Below are 16,732 nucleotides of genomic sequence, written 5' to 3' on the forward strand. Positions count from 1 at the left end.
TCCACCTGCCATCCTCTTCTGCCGCCTACCCGCTCGGACATTTCCACGCCTGAGTCACAGCGTGTGAACTGGAGGACACTGTCCAGCCCTGTGAAGACCGCCCGCGGCTTCCCTTTGCCACATACGGGGACAGGAGCCCAGAGAGGGGAGGCCAAGGCCCAAGTCACGGTATCTATTAGCCGCGATGGCGCAGAAAATCCAGCCTAGTGGCCCCCGGGGCCGTGGGATTGATTACACAACCCTAGGGGGCTCTGTTTACGTAGGATGCGGTGCACATCGTGGCGTCTGAAGTTATTTGGTGACCGCTGCCCTGGCCCGGCTGCTGAAAGGTGGGTGGGCGTGGCCGGGGGCACAGGACACTTCAGGACGCCCTCAGCAACTCCACACAGAGCACCGATCTACTCGACAGTAAGTAACAACATTAGTGTTAGCATAGTTTATTTTTTTTACTTTTTTTAATTTTTTAAATGGTTATTTATTTTTGAGAGACAGAGAGAGCACAGGTGGGGGAGGAACAGAGAGAGAGGAAGACACAGACTCCGAAGCAGGCTCCAGGCTCCGAGCCGTCAGCACAGAGCCCGACGCGGGGCTCGAACCCACGAACCTCGAGATCGCCACCCGAGCCGAAGTCGGACGCTTAACCGACGGAGCCCCCCAGGCGCCCCAACGATATTAAAATATTTTAATTTTGAAACAAACCAGCCACGTTAGGGAACAGAATGCAACACCAGGATTAATTTTCGGACAAAATGTCGTGTTAGCGATTCAGGCCACATCTAGCCCCCTATGCTGGGCAGTTCCCGTGGACGTGGCCACGTCCCACACGGCAGCCAGGCCCTGCCAGCCCTGGGACCAGGGCCCCAGAAGGACAAACTGGGAGATGCCCAACGGAGCCCTCCATGGAAATTACTGATAAGGATGGAAATGTGTCTCCCGGGGTCAGCCCAGAATTCTTGTGTGGCTGACTTGGTCCCCACCTGCCCCCACCCAGGGTGAAGTGCACTGGCCTGGAAGGAACAGATGGGCCGAGGTGAGGAGGCAGGGTGCTGGGGCAGTGGAGAAAGTGGAAGGATCTAGAAGAATAGGACCTATTCCGAACGTTCCCAAGAAACAAAAGGTACTTCCCTCCAGCCCCTCAAGAATCAACCCCCAGCCCCTCACCATCATGACCTAGCCTTCGCCGCCCTAGATGGGCTCCCACTCAGTGTGGGCACACACTACCCCAGAGGGAACGGGCAGGACCAATAAAGGGAAAGGAGTGGGCAGGGAATTGAGGAGACAGGATCAGAGAAAGAAGATCTGGGCTGGCCAGAGGCATATGAAGCCAGCTGGTCACCAGCAGTAGGACAGAGCCTGGTGTGGGCTAGGGACAGTGTAAGGGACCCAAGACCCACAAGAATCTTCTAAAGGCACGGGAGACCTTGACTGCTCAGGAGACCAGGGCAGGAGCTCAAGACAGCTCAGCTGAGCTTTAGAAAGAGGATTTGGTGGGGGGCGCCTGCATGGCTCAGTCGGTTAAGCATCCGACTTCGGCTCAGGTCATGATCTTGCGGTTTGTGGGTTCAAGCCCCGCATCGGGTTCCGTGCTGACAGCTCGGAGCCTGGAGCCTGCTTCCGATTCTGTGTCTCTTTCTCTCTCTGCCCCTTCACCTGCTTGCACTCTCTCTCTCTCTCTCTCTCTCAAAAATCAATAAACATTAAAAATTAAAAAAAAATAAGATGATCCAGTGGGTGTCTGGTGTGGCCTGGGGACCTCATCAGTGGGGTGCTGATGCCCAGGCTGGTCAGGGAGGAGAGGGCTCCCCGAGAAGGAGGGAAGGACACACAGAAGAATAGCCAGGTCATTCCAAGCCACCTTCCTGGAATTCTAGACAAGCAGCAAGGTCTTTCCCCCAAAAAGGCCTTTAGAGAATTCTTGACGCCTTGCACACGAGCCTTTGCCCACACCTCTGCCTGGAACACCCACTTCCCTCCCGGGGAACCGTCTCTCAGCCTGAAACCTGGCTCAAGTGCATTAAAGCTGTCAGCCAAGTGTGCTCGCCCCAGGACCTTCCATTTCCCCCCCAGGAGTTTATGTTAAAGGAATGGTTGTGGGGGTGCCCGGGGGGGCTCATTCGGTTAAGCGTCCAACTCTTGGTTTGGTCTCACAAGGTTTCCTGGGTTCGAGCCCCACGTCGGGCTCCATGCTGACAGCCCAGAGCCTGCTTGGGATTCTCTCTCTCCCCCCCCCCCCCTCTGCCCTGCCCCTGCTCTCTCTCTCAAAATAAATAAATAAGCTTTAAAAAATGAAAAAAAAAATTAGTTGTGGATGGTCACACAGATTAGCTCCCAGAGCATCTTCTGAAGCCCACTGGTGACAGAAAAGAAAAACAAGGTGAAGTTTCCTTAGTCGGATTAATCGCAGTGTCCTAATCTCCGGCGAGAGGAGATGGGCTGAGTGAGCAGTGGGGCATCCAGACGATGGACGTCGTACGGCCACTAGAAGGAGCCCCCACGTGCCCCGCGAGGCCTGACCAGAAGCGTCCTCGGGGCTGCGGCGGAATGGAAAGCCTGTTCTAGCATAGCCTGCCGGTTCCGTGAAAACAGCACAGCGTGCACCTGCGGATCCTCAAAGACACGGAGCTGAAGAAAATCCGCCCCCACCACCGGTGACAGCTCTTTCTGGGGGCTGGGAAGGACGGCTGGACCGCCCGCCCTCTCGGCGCTGTCTCTAAAAGCAAGGAGACTTGGACTGGTTGTGTGTGCGGACTTTTCCAGCTGAAAAACCTTGAGGAGGAGATCGATTTTGCGGAATAGAGGTGCCGACGCAGGAAGCCGGTCATGATCCCTGAAGTGAGAGAGCGGTTTAAAAATCAGTATGCGCCCTCCGATTCCATTTTGTCCCTCACATGCACGGAAGGAAGCTGGGGAGGATAGGGGACGGCGTTATCGACAGCCGCTCTTGCTGAGCAAAGGGAGCTGTGAATATTTTCTCCCTGTATTTTTCAGCGTGTGTGTTTCATTTCTCGGCAGTGGGTGCACGTGATAACGTTATCGCTGGCGTTAAGAAAGGCGCTTCCATCGCTCAAACATCATTTCCCTGCTTTGAGGTTTGCCTTGTTGCACCTCTGCCCCCCACCCTGCTGCCCACCCTGCGGGCTCCCCGTCGCCGGACAGGTCCTTTTCTCCTTTACGAGTGTGGGAGGGCCGGCCCCCGGCTCCGCAGCCCTGGGAGCCCCCTCCCAGCAGGCACAGCAAAGGGTCCAGTCCTTTGCGTCCCGGCCCCCCCCAAGGTCTCGAGTTGAGGCTCCCCTGTGGCAGGCGGGGTGGGACCCCTAAGGGGAGGCCCCTGGCTTGGGAGTGGTGGGGCGGACCCTGGACGCGCAGCGCTTCCTCTTGGCCTTGGCGATGGGCCGGACGCTCCCACGCGCCTCCCTGGCGTCCAGCTCTGAATGGGCCCCAGCCGGGAGCCAGGCGGGCCCCGGGGGTTCCGACGCTGGGGACCAGCTGCAGGAAAGCAGGAGGAGGGAAATCTGAGGCAGGGGCATGTGCCGAGCGGCCGGGGCTCAGGTTTAGCCTGATAAGTTTATCACTCGGTGCCGGCTGCCAACCGTCGGCTCGGAACAGGCCAGCGGGCCTGGGCAGGAGTGCGCTCCCAGCCGATAGCGCCTTCCAAGTGTTATCAAAGGCCCGGTGGCCCAGGGAGCGGGAGAAGCAGAGCGGGACGGAGGGAGAAAGAGACTTGCAACCATTTCACCCCAACGACAAGAGCCAGGGAGGGAGAGGGCCCCCGAGGTGACTTGGGGGCGGGGGGCCCTCGACATCCCAGCTATGCCAGCAAACACAGTTAGGAATTAGCCTCGTGCAGGCTGGACAACCCCACTTCTCCCTCGTCACGGATGCTGCCGGCGGCCCTTCTGCAAGGCCTCAAGAAAAAGTCTCCTTTTCTGGAAGGTTCTTCACCCCCGAACACGTGAGGGAACTGGGGGTGGTATTTCTCCACCATTCTTGAGAGTGAGAGTCAGACTCAGTCTAGCCCCCCGAACGCCCAGCCTGGGGACCGGTCACCCCCCTGGAACCACCACTCAGGATTCAAATGCCTCATCATCCCTGCCTCTCGCGAATGAGGAAACGGGGTCTCAGTGAGTGCAGATGAGGGGCAGGGGGACCAGGACTGGGGGATGGGAGGGATGAGAGGCCAAGGCCTGGTGACCCCCCCCCCCCCCCGCCATGTTGGGAGGGAAGAAACGCTCATGGCCACTAAGGGGAAGTCGCTCCCCAGCTGGTGCTGCTCCGGGCCACGGCACAGGGGCGCAGACAGACTGACTTCGGCTGTGAAAGCACCTGTCGGGGACCAGGGAGACCCCGAGGTCCACAGGGCTATAATTGGGGGGCGGGCGTGGCATCACAGTAGATTTAAACATTCCCTTTTCTAGACTTTTTCTTTCTGCGTTTTCCATGAAAGGAAAGAGCGGACAGCTGTGCTCCCAAGAGCCCACATGACAGCCCAGGCCCGTGACCTTCCAGAGGCACAGGCCACAGGCCAGGCACCATCTAGGCCGGTGGGGAAGCTGACACAAGGCCCGCCCTCAGTGGGGACGCAGAGGAGAAACAGAACAGGGAGAAGGGGAGGGGTGTCGACATGGGGGTCGCCGGTTCCCCGGGTGGCCAGGGTGGGCCTCATTGACAGGGCCCTTCCCTCAAGAGGGAAGTGGGGAAGGAGAGAGCCCCAGACAGAGTCAGGAGGCTGGGGCATCGGTCTGGCCCCTGCTTGGCCAGGTACCTTTCAGGCACTGCCCTCTGGGCCTCTGTTTCTCTTGTCTGTAACAACGACACCTGTGGTCTTTAGAAATCTCTAGATCCCGTCTGCAGGCTCCAGGGTCCTGGATGTCACGTCATCAACTCTTGAATGCCGGGATAGAGAGCTGGGGGTGGTACCCGGCAGCTTGGGGGGCCTGCGGTGTGCACGGGCGCAGGGCGAGCGTCCGCACGCGGGGCGCGGCTTCAGACGGAGGAGGCCTGGGAAGTGGTTCCTGACACGTTCCTGCGACTTAGGCCTCTGCCGTGAGTGTCTCACACTTACTGAGACGAACCCTTCGAGGGAGGCGTCATCATCCCTGAGTTCCTGGGGAGCAAACAGAGACGAGGCCGGAGAGGCGAAGCGACGTGCTGGCACCCTGGCCATCACCGGGGCCAGCCCTCGGGGACCCCTCTCAGCCCTGAGCCGCCGCTGTGCACAAATACAGTTGTTGTCCTTGCTGAAGGCTCTGACTTTGGAGCCCGGGCTTCCAGGCTGGCACCCGGGGCCCGGCGTCCTCCCAGCCGTCGCATGGCGGGCTGACCTGGGCTCGCGGGGCCCCCCCCGAGGACAGCTGGAGCCACAGACACCAGAGCGAAGCTCAGAGCTATTTCTGCAAAGGGTGACTTGGGACTTCCTCCCAGATCTCTTAAAAATAAAGGGGTTATCGTGGCCCTCAGGCTCCTTCCTCCACACGAGTGAACCCTGACATGATTTCTGGGGAAGGCCTGAGCCCCCGGGCCTCCCTCGGCCCGGCGAGGACTTATCTCTGAGCTCAGTTGGGCAGCAGGAAGGGAGGGAGGCGACCACCGTGGGCAGCTCTTCCTGCCCCAGAAGCCCCTTTTGGGAGCAGCGGGGGATGTGGCCACTGACTCAGGGGCGTCAATCACCCCTCTGCCCCGGCCTGCGGTTGCCCACCAGACTCTGAGGGGAATCAGAAATCAGGGAGCAGAGAGCATTCTGGGGAAGTTCCAGCACATCCAGCCTGGCCTCTGCTCCACACCCTCCCTCTGCATCCAGCAGGACCCCTGTCTCTGTCTATGGCCCAGCATCAATGCTGGTGGCACATCTGTCTCCACTAGACTGCCAGCCTCTGTGGGCACCTGAAGATCGGCCCCTCCCTGCAGGAAGAGTGAGGGACAAGGTGGAGGGACCAGGTAGGCCCAGGCTGGGGCCACCTCTCCCTGCCACCGGTAGGCTGTGCAAGGCAGAGAGAGGGGCCAGGGGCCCGCCCACACCCTCGGGGGATCTCCTCCCCACTGCAGGTCTCAGAGTTTCAGTCCCAATAGAGAGCAACCCTCAGGGTCCTGAGGAGCGAACCCCAAGACTCCGTTCCACAAGCATTTGTAGGGTGTCCACTCCGGGCTGGGTCCTGGTGGGGCAGGAGAAAAGACATCTAGGGGACGGTAAGAGGCTGAGGGGCCACCAAGCCCAGCCCTGGGGCCAGAGAAGTCTTCTTGGAGGAAGCAGACGTGGGAGAGACAAAAGGAATTTGATCTGTCAAAAGTGAAAAGAGCTGCCCCAAGCCAAGGAAACAGTAGTACAAAAGACCTGGGGAGACAAAGGCCTCAGGTTGGCCCCTAGCGACACTCTCAACCTGCTGGGGGCCTGGGGGCCACCCAGTGTCCCCCTTGGGCCGCCAGAGGCCAATGCGTAAAGCCAGGGTGACTTAGAGGGTCCCGGGAGCCGTCCTGTGGGGGCTCAGTGCCCAGCCACATTCGCCCTGCCTCACCGTTGGCACTCGTGGTCCCTGACATCCAGTCCCCAGTGGCTCACAGAGTGCCCCCCCGCGGCCCAGTCCCCCTCTGGACTCCATTGGGAGGGAGATTCAGGCTTCCAGAGCTGAGTGTCCCCAAGGCACTCTGCAGAAGCCAACAATCTTAGCTGGAAACCGTCAGGGTTCGGGGTTTCCTCCTGGCCGGCTCCCCAGCGCCCCTCAGCTCAGCCTCAGACTTATCACTGCCCTCCAGCTGTCTCGCCCCCAAGCCCCCTCCAACCACCTCCCCCAGATGATTCAGCAAATCTTCCCTCCCTGGGGGGAAAACAAGGGTGAAAAAAATCACAATGTCAGATTACAAAGCCCCAACCGTAGGGCAGGCCCCTGGCAGGGAGATAAGGGTCCCCCGCTCCCGCCCTCAAAGCCCCTCGGGTAGATAAACCTTCTAAAGCAGCAGCGGCTGCTGCAGGTGCCGGGGGCAGAGACCCGGCCTCGGCCTCGAGGAAGTGTGGATGAGAGAGACAGGTCGCTGGGTGGCCCTGCAGGGCCCAGGGCCCCTGGCCCCGGACAAAGAGGAAGCACCCACGACTGGTGTTGCCATCACGCCCCTCGCCTGGAAGGGAGAAAGAGAAGGGCGGGGGCTTTCTCAGAAAGTTCACTGGGAGGGTACCCACAAATGCCCTCCACCCCGGGTGGCCCTCTGCCAGTGCGGCCTGCAAAACATGCTACATGCAGGGCCCAGCTGTGCTGAGGAAATGGAGGCACCAGGCCTCACGGGAGCCTAGGGCAGCTGGGTTGCCATTGACAGGCCCGGAGCCTCCTCTGGGGAGGGCAGGGCAAGGCCAAAGTCGGCTCGGCCACGTCAGCCTTGGAGACCTCTTCAGGGGCAGTCCTGGCTCTCCAGGCTGGAGTCGGGCCAGACCGGGGCCTCCCTGGGGCCTCAACTCCATATCCAGAGACCTCTGGACGTGGGGAGGAGGCTGGGGAAAGTGAGGCCACCCGGCCTCCCTCCACCAGCACAGACAGCGGGCTAGACAATGGGTTTGCAGTTAGGCCTTGTGCAGGGCTCTGTCACCCAAGGCAAGTCCCTTCTCGGCTCTGGGCCCATTGCTTGTCTGTAAAATGAGAACGATAATAAAATTCACTGGCAGAGCTGTCCCGGGGAGTCTGTGGGCACACGTCCAGCACGAGTGGCCCCAGCCAGTCTCGGGTCTCTGTTTCCACGGCTGGGGGATCAGCATCTGGTTGGAATAGGAATGACTCGGGGACAAGTGCTCACACGGTGCTTGCCACACAGGGCCAAGTGTCCAGCTATCCAAGCGTCTGGCTACCTCCCCCGCTTTATCTGGGGAAGTTTGCGGAGGTCATTTGTCAGGGGACGGCGAGGCCGGCTAGTGGGCATCTGTGACACGGAGAGCTTTCCAGGTGCAGGCCTGATCCCCAGGGCCCTCTGCCTATTTATTTTATTTTTTTTTTAAACGCTTATTGAGTTGTGAGAGACAGGAAGAGCCAGAGCATGAGCAGGGGAGGAGCAGCGAAAGGGAGACACAGAATCCGAAGCAGGCTCCAGGCTCCGAGCCATCAGCACAGAGCCCGACACAGGGCTCGAACCCACAGACCGTGAGATCATGACCTGAGCCGAAGTTGGACACTCAACCGACTGAGCCACCCAGGGACCCCGTTACGTATATTTTAACGCCAGAAACAAAGCTGGTGGTTGCAGGGTGGCCTTGGTATTTGCTGAACAGAGGCTCGGGAACCAGAGCCCGGCCCCAAATGGCTCGCAGTCCGCAGTCCGTGGAGAGGCCCCTCCAGGCGGGCCAACAGAGCAAGGGGGCCCTGCTCTGGGCTGGAGCAGGGAGGGAGCTGCGGGGCTGTGGGAGAAGCTGCGGGGAGACCAGCTTCTCTTGGGGGTCAGCAGCTGAGTACTGAGCAGGGAGCAGCACCGGAATCCCCACGTCCTTCTCCTCTTTCTGCCAGACTGGCTTTGCCTGCCTCTGGGCCTCCTGGAGCGCTGTTCCCGCTGCCTGGGAGGGGGTCCCCTCAGTTCTTCACCAGACTCGCGCTTTCTTCATTCTACCCCCATTGTACCCTGTAAGAGACCTCCCTCCCAGTTACAGACACCCAGCAACGGCCCCATCTGGATGCCGATCACAACTGTCAGTAAATAGCTGCTTGTGCCACTGACCGAGCACAGTCTATGCAGGTCTCATAGCGTCCCAGCACTCAGCAAAGAAATACTTTCAGTGGGTGGGTGGATGGGTGGGCAAACAAATTAATGGGCCTGGCCTTCCACCACCCCCCCCCCCAAAGGGGCTGATGCACGGTGAGTGCTCAAAGCTTGAGACAGGTAAGGCTGGGGGTGAAGGGACACTTCCTAATCCTTTGCCCCTCAACCTGAGCCTGTGTGGGCTGTGGACCTATCCCTCCCGCCCCCATGTCAACGAGAGGATACGGGGGACCCAGCCCAGGGCTGCACCTGGAGGGCAGCATCTCCACCCTTGGGGAAGACAGAAGAACCCTCTCAACCCACCAGCTGATCTGATCAGCCAAATGGCACCCTTTGTCCACGCTAAGCCCTTCGCGCGTAGATAGCCTAACGGGGCCACATATCCCTCCCGGCAGTGGCACCGAGGCACAGGCTTGTCCAAAGTAGAACTTTAAAGAACCTCTTCCCCGTCTTTCTAAGCTGAAGGCAAGCCCTGCCCACGGAATTGAGGGGCGTCCTGATTCGGCTGCTCTCTCCTGGGACGCGCAAGCCTGGCTGTTGTGTCTCCCCCTTCACCTCCCTGCACCCCCTCGCCCTTTCTTGCCCTGCTCTCCTCGCTCCCTACCTTCTTCCTTCCTCCCTGTATGTATGTGACCGCATGGGTCATCCCTCCCTGCTTCTCAGGGTCCCTGACCCCCTAGACTGGCCAGGCTCGGGGTGGTCCCCCTTCACTTGCTGAGGTGTTCCTCCGTTGGTCCTCACCCGATTAGGTGTCTGTCTGCCCGTGAAACTGGCCAAGGAGACCCAGCCCCTAACAGTCAGGCTGGGGTACCGCACGTGGGGGGCTTTTCAAAGTGTGAGGCAGACACCCCTTCTCAGAGGTCACCCCCAGCTGAAGGGGAAGGGAGAGCAAAGGCAAGGAGGCCCCGGGGACGGGGGCCAGGAATTGGGGGGTTGGGGTGGGCAAAATGTGTGTGGTTGGAAGGAGGCAGGAGAGCCAGGGGGAGCTGGACCCCCAGACGCTCCGTCAATAGGGAGCCACTCCAGGTACTGAGGCGGCTGGCGGGGAGGGACTGGATTTGCGATCCAGGGGAAACAGCGCCCCCTGGCTTCTGCAGGGAGAAGGTGATGCCGGCCTGAGGCTGAGGGAGGTGAGGTTGTCCAAGGGGGGGGGGGGGGTCCCCGCAGCCCCTCAAGATGAAGCAGCCTCCAGGTCTAGGGAACCCTGGCAGGCGGGTGCTGGGGAGTGCCCCGTGACCCGGACACAGCCTCCTGGCCTCACTCGGAGACAGATTACAAAGGGCACAGGCCCTGATGGGGAACCATTTGGTGACGTCCCACAAAATCACAGGTGCACGTGCCCTTTGACCCAGCAATCTCTTACCGACCTCCAGCCCGTGTGTGAGAAACGACACACAGCAGTGATTCATTGCTACGCTGTTATTTGCAAAAGGTTGGAAACAACCTAAGTATCCCTCAAAGAGGGTCAGTGAAATAAATCATGGGCCAACCTTACAGTGGAATAGTGGGCGTCTGTTCCAAAAAATGAGGAAGCGCTGTGTGAATTGATGTGGAGTCATTTCCATGATATATTGCCAAGTGAAAAAGGAAGATACGGAGGGGAGTGTAGAGCGAGCTACCATTTGTGGTCAACTAATTTATAGTTGACTTTAACAGATCGAGGAGTCCTATTATCTCTCCAGGGAAGCCAGTAAAAGTATGTGCAACTATTTATTAGGGGGGAAAACAGAATAATGGCCCATTTGTGGGTTAGCTGTGCACATTTTAAAGGGGGTGGAGACTACGTATATATATGTATAGACATATGCATATATGCATATACAATTTTGCTTACGACCATGCAGATTATTTCCAGAGAGATAAACAAGAAACTGGTAACATTAGTCACCTCGAGAGAAAAGATGATCTTAGTGATTGGAGAAAGGAGTTGGGAGCTGGCTTTTCCTTGTAGGTTTTGGTGTCTCGGAGTTTGAACGATGCGTATTATTGCCCAACCCCCTGGAGGAAAAATGTCAGGGGCCAGTTAGGAGCTGTTCACAGGGCTAACGCTGAGAGGTGATGTGAGCTGAATGGGGTGATAGAAGCGGTGGGAGACGATGGACCCCTGATTTAGGGGATGGAGTGGACCACGTGGCAGTGGACGGACTGGGGGACCAGGGAGCGTGGGGAACCCACGGTGACACCCAAATTGCTGGTGTTTCCATTCCTGAGGAGGGAATCCTGAAGGAGGAAGTTGGGGGGAAAGAGGTTTGTGGAGAGACAGAGGAATCCAATTTGGGTATCATCTGTCTCTTCTCTCCTTGACTGTCCAGGACCCCCTCCGCCTCCTTCGTGGAGAAATTTCCCCCCGTGGGTGGTCTGGGGGGAGGGCAGTTTCGAGCACCACCCTGGGCTTGCCTACCTCCCGGAGCCCTTGGGCCCCGGTCTGGTTTCCCTGTCCCGTTGGTGGGTTGGTGGGGTGACTCACTACAAAGAGAACCAGAAAATTCTTGGGGTGATTGGAATATTCTCTGTCGTGACTGGGGTGGTGATTGCATTCGCATATTTGTGACTATACTGAACTACTTAAACCGGGTCTGTTTCGTTGCATATAAATTATACCCCCAGACAGCTGATTTAAAAGTACATATGTGTTTTTAATATAGAATACTTACACATTATATATTTTTATATGCAGTATATTAAAAATATGTGCCTATCACGACGGGATGACAATAGTGTAAAAAGCAAGAGGGGTCTGAATGGGTCTTTGCGTTGCTAAGAAAGTGGGAAAAGTATCAATTTACACTTGGCTTTCATAGAACAAGGACTCACACCACAGTCTCTACGGTGATCAGGAAAAGTGTGCCCAACTGTTTAATAGAGGAAAAACAGAATAATAAACTATAATGAGTATAAAAGAGGAAGTGAAAGGGGACGGGAAGACACGGAACAGGCAGGACAAATAAAAAAAATAGGAATATAAAAGATGTACACCCAAATTTATCAGCATTGCATTAAATATAAAACCATTAAACACTCCAGTCCAAAGACCAAGGATACTGGGAGGAAGACCAGAGCTATATCCTGTCTACAAAGACAGACAAAATCTAAGCAAGCAGAGAGACCGGAAGTGATAGAAAATGATATATACCAGGGAGACACTAACCAAAACACATCTCCTGCAGTGATGTCAGTATCACACGATTCAGACCTTCCTAGAGAGGAAGAGAAACATTTCGGGAGGACTGCAGGGCCATTGCTAAGTTTGTATACACACCGCAGCGCGGACCTCAATTGGAAACAAAGCAAACTCGGGGCGCCTGGGTGGCTCGGTCAGTTGAGTGCCAGACTCCTGATCTCAGCTCGGGTCTTGATCTCAGAGGTGTGGGTTCAACTCACATGCTGGGCGTGGAGCCTGCTTAAAAAGAATAGAAAAAGAAAGAAACAAAGCAAGATTGACAAATCTGAGAGGGGAATAGGCGAGGTCACGACTGCAGTGGGAGGTGGTAACACTTCTCTTATAGACTGAGCAGACTCACACACACGTGTGCACGCATGCGCCCCAGGAAGGATCGAGGACATCGTACCTGACACGTTCTTTTTGGATGTACCTGGAACACTTCGCAAGGCTGACCATAAAACAAGTCCCAGTAAATTTCATTTTAAAAGATTTATTTTATTATTTATTTGGGGGAGAAGGGGCAGAGAGAGAGGGAAACAGAGGATCTGAAGTGGAATCCGTGCTGATGGCAGAGAGCCCGATGTGGGGCTCGAACCCATGAACTGTGAGATCACGGCCCGAGCCCAGATCAAAAGTTGGGCGCTTAACCCACTGAGCCACCACCCAGGTGCCCCTGTATTATCACATTTTGATAAAGAGCTTCCACTCTAAGTGTTGACGAGAACCAACTTCTCTGCCTCCCATCATTTTAAAAATGTGGTGAAACACACATAACATAAAAGTTACCATCTTCACCACTGGGAAAAAAAAAATGTTTTTAAGTTTATTTACTGATTTTCAGAGAGAGAAAGTGCGAGTTGGGGAGGAGCAGAGAGAGAGAGGGAGAGAGCATCCCGAGCAGTGCTCTACACTGTCAGTGCAGAGCCCGATGCGGGGCTCGCACTCAGGAACCATGAGATCACGACCTGAGCTGAAGTTGGACGCTTACCCACCCAGGCGCCCCCATCTCAACCATTTTTAAGGGCAACAGTTCGGTAGCGTTAAGTACACGCACCGTGTTGTGCAGCCATCACCACCGTCAGAACCTTTTCATCTTGCAAACTGAAACCCTAGATCCATGAAACACTAGCTCCCCACTCGCTCTCCTCCCACAGCCCCTGGCAGCCAATGATCTACTTTCTGGATCTATGAACTCGACTGTTCTAGGTACTTCAGGTCAGTGGAATTAGACACCTTCGGTCTTTTTGTCACTGGCTTCTTTCACACGGCAGAACATTCCCAAGGTTCATTTATGTTGTAGCACGTGTCAGAATTTCCTTGCTTTTTTACGGCTAATGTTCCATCGTAGGGGTGGACCACATTTTGCTCACCCATCATCTGTTGATGGACACTTGGATTGCTTCTGCATTTTGGACGTTTAAAAAGAATTTTTTTTAACATTTATTCATTTTTGAAAGACAGAGAGAGACAGAGCGCAAATGGGGGAGGGCTAGACAGAGAGGGAGACACAGAATCCGAAGCAGGCTCCAGGCTCCGAGCTGTCAGCACGGAGCCCGACGAGGGGCTCGAACCCACAGACCGCGAGATTATGACCTGAGCCAAAGTCGGACGCTCAACCGACTGAGCCACCCAGGAGCCCCTCTGCTTCTTCTTTTTTTTTTTTAAGGTTATTTATTTATTTTGAGAGGCAGAGAGCACGAGCAGGGGAGGAACAGAGAGAGAGGGAGAGAGAGAATCCCAACCAGGGATTCTGTCAGTGCAGAGCCTGATTCAAGGCTCAAACTCATGAACCGTGAGATCACAACCTAAGCCGAAATCTAGAGGCGGACGCTTAACTGACTGAGCCACCCTGGTGCCCCATTCAAGACTCTGCTTTTAATTCCTTTGGGGGCACCTGGATGACTCAGTCACTTAGGCATCTGACTTCAGCTCAGGTCATGATCTCACAGTTCATGAGTTCGAGCCCCACATCAGGCTCTGCGCTGACAACTCAGAGCCTGGAGCCTTCGGATGCTGTGTCTTCCTCTCTCTCTGCCCCTGCCTGCCTCAAAAAGAAATAAAACTTTAAAAAACTTAATTCCTTCGGCTATTTACTCAGAAGTGGGATTGTGGATTACATGGTCATTTGACATTTAATTTTTTGAGACCCCGCCATACTTTCGCCCACAGTGGCTGCACATTTTCCATTCCTCTGCTGGAATCTTCCGACTGGCTTCTGGCTCTGACTGCTAGACTACCTTTGGCCCTGGACCTTCATATCACAACACACCAGGTAGGTGTCACGGAAGGTGCTAGAGGGTGTATGCCTGGAAGCCATTCCTACATAGGACGGCCGGCAACAGATGAGCTGTACCCAGATGCGACTACGGACCACACATGTGTATTCTACGCAATCCACACTGAACGTACTCCCAACGGGACTTCCCCTTGGTCAAGTCCCTTAAGTACCTGTGACCACTTCAATGCCTCCCAACACAAGGGCAAGTGGGATGGAGGGCCGGGTAAGTAGAAAGAGACAGTAGTCTTAACCAATTGCAGTTAAATTATCTTACTGTTTTAATTTTTATAAAAACAAACGCCCACGTGAACACAATGATAAGGCACCTCCCAGAGCCTTGCAAAAAGGTACCTGCAATCGAAGGGCCCTGATGTCTCCCATCCGGGTGCTAACCAGGCCCGACCTTGCTTAGCTTCCAAGATCAGACCAGATCCGCCCGTTCAGGGTAGTATGGCCATGGACCCTGATATTTAAATTTTATTAGTGTCACTGTAAATTTGCCTCTGCCTGGCACATTTGGGAAACTATTTAACTTGGCAACCTAAACTCCCTTTATGAACGACCTTTGAAGTTCAGTCGTGTATTTAACTTTGCTTTGGGATGACAAGCTGCCTAGGGAGGGGAAGGCTCCTGGCGACAGTGGGTCCCACTTTCAGCTGAAAAGAAAACTGAAGCCTCTGAATAAACCCCACTTCCCGGGTCCCCATCGGTTGCAGCGGTGGGATTGTGCGGGGAAATTCCTGGACTGGGGAGCGCGTGCAAGGGTGTAGAAGGGGCGTGGCCTCCCTGCGGTCGGACGAGATCGGAAGCTGCTGACCCCGGCTCAGCACAGGACTCCTGGGAAGCTCCGTTCCCTGCGCCCACGGCCTATCTCTCGTCCTTCGGCGGCCACTTCCCCTTCTTCCGGGTGTCATGGACACCGATGACCACCAGGTGGCGGCGTTGCCTGCGAGGACGCTCTGTCGCCACCGGGTGGTCAAAAGTGAACACTACTCCTTCTCTCCAATTCTAAGGGCGTAGGCAGAATCCAGCCCCCGCCGGAGAGGAGTTTAAACACCTGTGCGCTTCCCAGACTGACCCAGCGGCCCGGAAAGGAATATTGATTCGGGGGCCCACAGAAAACATTTTCCAAAGCCCTCCATGCCCTTCGCTAACACAGAATCAATAACCTCCCAAGCCCAGGGCTCCCCGTAGAAGGGGCTCCCCAGCCGGGACTCAGTATTGACTCATGGGTACCAAACGCATAGGAGTCTGATATAACACACCAATTTATGGATTTACAATTGTAGGGAGGGGTTCAATCCATATGCCATTTAGGGTCTCCCTTCTGGAAAATGGAACAAACCACCAGAAAACTGCTTGGCGAGCACGGAATGAGAACAAAAGGACGCGAAAACCTCGAAGGAAACTGCATCTCAAGGCGTGAACAAATCTGGAGGATTGTCCCAGCCTCACTGCACTGAATCTTCTTTGGTGATAGCAAATGCACCAGCTCCTGCCAGAGCGGCAGGTCAGGGACTGCCAAGTCCTCACATGCGGGGGCCTTTCTTTCATTTTAGGGGACTCCTGGCTGGGTCTTCCAATTATAATATAATGACATATATTTCACACCCAACTTACAGGTTTTTCTTTTTAAAATGTATTTAATGGTCTTTGCAGCCGTTTATGCAGCCTCCTTACATCCTCTAGAGCAATGAAGTAAATCTCCGTTTGATTCAAAAAATCATTTCAGAAACCTAGGGTACCCACATCCAAGGGGTCCCCTGCCCCCCCCTTTTTAATTCCTCCTAATATTCGCAAATCCAGCCCCTTCTTCCCATTCTCACTGCCGCTTCCCTGGCCCCGGGCAGCATCTCTTGCATGGACTATGCAGCGTCTCAGTGGGTTTATCTGAGCGGGCTTCTGCCCTCTCTGATCCATTGTCTACACCACAGCTAGAGTCTTTTACATGCACAAGTCAGATCAAGCCACTCCCGGTATAAAACCCTTCAACATCGCACTCAGAAAGAGCCGACAGGTTGGACGCACACACTTTTAGGCTCTGTCTGGCATATGTCGACCTCTGACCCCTCCCTCAATGTCCCCCAGTCTGCTCCCTACAGTTTTGTCCTCTGTCACTTCCTGGAATGGGCCATGCTCCTCGCTTCAGGGTCTCCCACAGGGCCGCTCACTTCACGCTCCGCTCCTCTGTTAGGTTCTGAGTAGTTCCCAGCACACGGTAGGCGCTTAATAACTAAGAAACCGAGGGACTTCACGCCGCTTTCCGACCCGAGCTCCGGGGTTTTTCTGTGCGTGGACGTGAGGAGAGCATTCAAAGCGCAATGTCTTCACGCTGGCACTTCCAGGTCCACCTCCCCCCGCCGCCGGAGACTCCTCCCCGGAGCAGCCGGCAGGAGGGGCCCCGAACCCCACGAAAACCCCTCCGCGGGCTCCAGTCCGGAAATCTACTCAGCGCAGGGACTGTCCGTCGCCGGAAGGCGGGCCGGAAGTCTGCCTCGGGTCCGCCCCCGAGCCGTCATTGGAAGAAGCCCTAGGAAGGGGCGGGGACCCGGCCCAGTTCTGGCTCT

The sequence above is a fragment of the Panthera onca genome, chromosome D4, assembly GCF_046562875.1.
Source record: "Panthera onca isolate mPanOnc1 chromosome D4, mPanOnc1 haplotype 2, whole genome shotgun sequence".
NCBI classification, from domain to species: domain Eukaryota; kingdom Metazoa; phylum Chordata; class Mammalia; order Carnivora; family Felidae; genus Panthera; species Panthera onca.